Raw genomic sequence first — 6,315 nt, forward strand, 5'->3', positions numbered from 1 at the left:
GCCAACAGCCTCGTTGCACTAGCTGGCCACAACCAAACCACAGCAGCCAGGCCCAAATTCCTGTCTAATACGGTCCATTTGGGGATGCCCCCAAGGCTTAAGAGCCGAAGTGTTCGTAATTTACCTTATAGTTCACATGTTATTCAAATGTGCTCTATTTGTTTTGACAAAGTCACTATGATAACACTTTACATGTATCTTTGTATATATCACACACACACACACACACACACACACACACACACACACACACACACACACACACACACACACACACACACACACACACACACACAGATGACATGATACCTGGTATTTTCATTTGACAGTCACTACAATTTAAAACCATTTTAAGTACCTATTTCCCAGGCCCAAGTTCAATATCAGAGCTGCATCTTTCACTATTTTGGGTAGCAGGCCTCCCGGCACCACCATTTTTTTTTTTTTTTTTTTTTTTTTATGAAATCTACCACTAATCCGGTATTATTATCGTTATCATTACTCACATAATCATATATCCAACCTTTCTTTTTGTTAACTTGGTGGAACATTACATGGTATATATCGGGCGATTTCCTTGTAAACTTGCTGAATATAGGCCTGGCTGCTTCCAGAAACAACTTATCAGTCTATTTTATAATTGTGTGAATCAGCCCACCTAAATAAATTATAGTTGTACAAATCTCCTTGGTCATAAACAGACCAGTAGCAACATAATAATCTGGTAAAAAAAAAAAAAAAAATCAGTATGGAGATTTCTCGGAGCAGAATATTCAGTTATTCACCCTCCTCTCTTGGGACTTGGGTTTATGCTGCAAGCAATCGCAGCCTCACTTAATATTTTCGTCTTTTTAATCTTTGAATCCCAAAGCCCTTAGCAAGCTGTACATAAATACAGACATCAAAGATGTTATTATTCATAATAACAAATTACAAAGGAAATTTGCAAAGTATCCCTCGACTTCTGGAGAAGCCTTCCTCTTCCACTCAATTAGACACCAGTTTACCACCAAGTACTATGCAAAATCACAGTAATTACAAAACAAGTTACTTCAGAACCCTGCAACTCCCAAACGACCTGGGAGGTGCTTAACACTACTTAATTGCAGTAAGACCACATGTGAATAAGCTCACACAACTGACGTTAGCGGCAAAGTTGTATGTACTATACTAACGTCAGAATGAATCCTGTTGTGAATTCCAACAACATCAACAATTACTTTGAAGCAATTCTGAGGTATTCAATAAATGATTAGATGTGTTTTATGTGACGGTTCAGGAACCAGTAAATGTAACTAAACCCATGAAGATAAAGATTGCTTCACAAATAGTCCTTGTATATATTTCCAGGCCGGAATATTCCCCGATTCCCTAAAGACTGACGAAGTTGTACCCCTCTTTACAGCGGAGAATCAAAACTTACTTAAAAACTACCGTGTTATGAGCACTTGTTAATCACTTGTTAATTAGCATTAAGACGCTGCAAGCATATCAGTCATAACACCTTCCAATTAGGTTTGGTCCACTCTGCTCTTGTGGATTTCACCAGTTCAGAATTAGAATCATCTGGAAACAAATCAATCCTTGATATTTTCTTACTTTAGAAAAAAAAAAAATAATAATAATGGTAATACGGTAAACCATATGATTACGTCAGCAAGTGGTTCATTTCTTATTTAACCAACATAATGCCGTATAGTTCATACAGTAAATGTTCCTCTTCCATCTGTGAAATATTAATTGTGTTACTGCAGCATTTTGTACTCAATTCATATCTTTTCTTCTTATATACAAATCATTTTGCATGCCGATAGGCCAGCTTGCACACTGCAGGTCCTAACATTAGTTCCCTGATCTTCAGTGCTAACGCATCCTGTGGCAAGTAAGGAATTGGCTTCTCTGTAATAAGTTGTTTTACTGAAATAAAGAGAGGCTTAACATCCTATCAGAACTGCTTATCGACGGTAAAATTATTAAACACACATATTATATAACATATGTAAGAGTTAAAGTTACCTACTGTTTAAGCTTTAAACATCCATCAGTACCAATAAGCCAATTGGCATTATGTATCCTATTTGAAGCCCTCAAACAAATCTGTTACACGCTGGTGTTTCCTCATTTCACTCATTGTATTATTATTTAGAGGGGAGTCCTTGACAGTCGACTAAATGTCTGTTTATTGCTCAGAAGAATATCCTAAGATGCATTGTCCGCTTGCATAAATATGATCACACCAACACTACATTAAGAAAACCGAACTAAAATTGTATGAACTGTTACATAAGCGTAAACGTTTAAGAAACGGTTACATATATCAATAGTTACTATATTTTAAGAAATGCAACTCTTCTCCAGCTCTCTTTTTGTAACTTAGTCATAGGTTACCAAGGTGAAAAAATGTGAAACGCTTACATTTTAAGTTTTCATATAATACACACACACACATACATACATTATATATATATATATATATATATATATATATACATGTAAATACGTTATACATATAAATATATATATATATTTTTTTTTATACAGCCATTCATTCCACTGCAGGACATAGGCCTCTCTCAATTCACTTATTGAGATGTTATATGGCCTGATTGGATGCCCTTCCTAATCAACCGCTAACACTCACGGCGGTGACTTTCCCTACGACTCCTGCGTTTGACTTGTCAAGGCGATATGTCGTTTTTTCGACGTGAGATCGGGCTCGAGGCAGCAGTCGGAGCGCAGACATTTTTACGACCGAACTCGGGACCATCGCGGCAGTCATATATATATATATATATATATATATATATATATATACACATATACATACACACACACACACACACACACACACACACACACACACACACACACACACACACACACACACATACACACACACACACACACACACACACACATACATGTATATATATATATATATATATATATATATATATATATTCACACACACATACATGTATATATATACACATGCATATATATATATATATATATATATATATATATATATATATACATACATACATACACACACATGTGTGTGTGTGCGTGTGTATGTATATGTGTATATATGTATGTATATATGTATGCACATATCATAAAAGGACAATGAGAACTAAATCCGACTTACTAGCATTGCTTCAGGAACTCTCTTTAATTAAACGGGATGTTGTAGGACTCTCTGAAATTAGAAGACTACAAGAACAGAAGATACTAAATGATGGACACGTGCTCTATTGGAGAGGTAAACCCCAGGGTAGCAAGCATGAATTAGGGATAGGTTTCTTAGTTCACAAACGTTTAGAAAAGAATATCGTGGAATTCTACAGTATGAGCGAAAGAGTGGCTTCAGTAACAATAAAACTAAACAATAGGTACAACTTAAAGATTGTTCAAAAATATGCTCCAACCTGCAGCCTCAGCTGATGAAGAAATAAAGAGCTATGAAGATGTTCATTTAGCCAGCGAGAGTAAAAACCTATTTCACGTTAACTATGGGAGATTTTAATGCCAAAATAGGTAAAAAGACAGAAGAAAACGTAGTGGGGAATAACGCAATAGGCACTAGGAACGAAGGGGAACAAATGCTAATCGATTTTGCGGAGGCTCGATCACACATGGAAGTCGCCATCTGACATCAAAAATGAAATTAACTTCATAATTTCAAACAGGCGCGATATAGTAAATAAATGTGGAAGTTATTAATAAAGTAACTGTTGGCAGCGACCATAGAATGCTCAGAGGCCAAATTAAATTACACCTCAGAAGGGAAAGGAACAAATTCATACGAACACCGTAGTCAAATTTAGCCAACTTGAAGACCAGAGCGACAGAATTTAGCATTAACATCCCAAACAGATATTCACTTCTCAGCGAGAAGATCTCAACTTTGGCCAAATCAACAAACAGTTCAGTGGCATAATAAAGGAAGCTGCACTTGAAGAAGGCGGTAAAAACGTCAAACAAAGCTCCAGCAAGATCTCGGTAGGAATTAAACAGCTTATACAAACACGTAGAGTGATGAAAGTATCGTCAAACAGGGATAAATTACAATTAGCTGAATTAACAAAGATTATAAATAAAAAGACGAGAGATGTATGGATATTCAATACTCAAATAATAAGTGAAACAGTGATCTCAGGTACCAGTATTAAAACATGTAAAAGGAGACTTGGAATAGGTAGAAACCAAATGTATGCAAAATGGAAACCAGACGGAGAAGTGACATATGATACGAATGAAATCAAAAGAGAAGTGGGGGACTTTTACGGGGGTTTATACAACTCAAATGGATAGCCGCGGATAGAAGCGAACGCGGTAACTAGAGAAGTACCTAACATCACAACAGAAGAAATAAAAAGAGCACTTAAAGGCTTGAAGAGAGGTAAGACACCAGGTGAAGATGGAATTAGTATAGACCTTATGATAGATGCAGGAGAAATTACAACAATTAAACTAGCCAATCTTCTTAACAAATGCCTTCTCAACGGAAAAAAAAACAAAAACGAAAGCCAGGAAAAATACAATTATTTGGATACATAAAAAAGGGAACAAAAAGGATCTAAAAAACTACCGACCTTTAAGCCTCCTTTCATTTATCTAGACACTATTCACAAAAGTCATCACAACTCGCATCTCTGACAGTCTGGACTCTAGAGCCTGGAGAACAAGCAGGCATTGCAGTGGATTCTCAACAACAGACCACATCCACATGCTCGCCCAAATAAGAGACAAGTAAAAAAAAATATAGGAAACTCCTGTGTATGGGTTTCATCGATTATGAAAAGGCATTTGACTCTGCACATATACCAACAGTACTAGAAGCTATTCAAAGGCAGTGAGTAGAGGAGGTATATTGTAAATTATTGGACGAGATATACGAAGATAGGACAGCAACCATCAAGCTCCACACAGAAACCGCTTAAATACCAATTTAAAAAGGTGTTGCGCTAGAGGTAGTGTATATAAGTATATATACTAGGGCAACTAGTACATACAAACATATCAAGCAAAGAGGAAATTAAGCGACGCATCAGTCTACGCTGGAGCGCCTTCGGCAGTAGTATACTAAATAGTTCCTTGTCATTACGTTTAAAAAAAAAATCTTTAACCATTGCGTCCTCCCAGTTATAACCTATGTATCAGAAACATGTACTAGAACCATATTACTGGAGAGGAAACTAATAATTGCCCAGAGAGGGATGGAGAGGTTGAAGTGGGGAATTAGCCCAAGAGATCGGATGAGGGCGATGTGGATCAGGGCACAGACAAAAGTGGAAGATATACTTGAGAGCGTAAAAAATAAAAAAATCAATGAGCAGGTCATATATGTCGGAGACAGGACGACTGATGGGCAAAGAAAGAAAAAGACTGGATTATAGATAACATTAAGAGGCCAAAGATCAGACCAATGGCAAGATGGCGTGACGAACTAACGAAATTTGGGAAACAAAAAACGCAAGACAAAGTTAGAAAAGATTGGGAGAGGCCTACGGCATGCAGTGGATTGATTCATGCTGATGATAATGATGAATATGATATATATACATACATACATATATATATATATATATAACATATGTGTGTGTGTGTGTGTGTGTGTGTGTGTGTGTGTGTGTGTGTGTGTGTGTGTGTGTGTGTCTATGTGAGGTTGCGTGTCTGTGCGTGCGTGTGTGTTTGTGTGTGCACAGAAACTGTAACAAAACGAATGCTTCAATCTCCCTTTAAGATGCAAAAATTGTTCAAAGCCATTCAAATAAAAGCCCATTACAAAGAGAAGGACGATATTAAGTAATTTCAAGAACATACGATTCTCCATAACGTTATTGGATTTCATTCCCTCTCTCCTCCTCGACGAAACATGAAATAAAAGCTACTTGGGATCAATGTCCTGATAAAATGTGTTTACCTGAAATCAGAAAACAATAATCGATGGCTGCAAATACTCCCAACGGAACTGCAATATCATTAGAAAGGCGCACAAACACGTTAAACAAGGTCTGAACAATCGTACATCAATCAGTATTGTATATTTTCCATTCGTTATTTCCTTGACCTTACTAGTTAGAATCACGTTGCGTTCGTGTATCATCTCAGTAACAATGTCCGGATGTGGGGGATTGACTTTGTTAATAATCATATAATAATCATAAATAATCAGATATGAGTCAGAGAGTTTGGGAAAAGCATAAATATAAAAGAAAATCAATGGTTGCAACGGCAAATTGGTTGATAGATTTCATAGGGGTATCGCGAGTGGATTTTTTTGTTATTTTATATATGTATTTATTTATC

The sequence above is a fragment of the Penaeus chinensis genome, chromosome 12 (assembly GCF_019202785.1).
Source record: "Penaeus chinensis breed Huanghai No. 1 chromosome 12, ASM1920278v2, whole genome shotgun sequence".
Taxonomy (NCBI): Eukaryota; Metazoa; Arthropoda; class Malacostraca; order Decapoda; family Penaeidae; genus Penaeus; species Penaeus chinensis.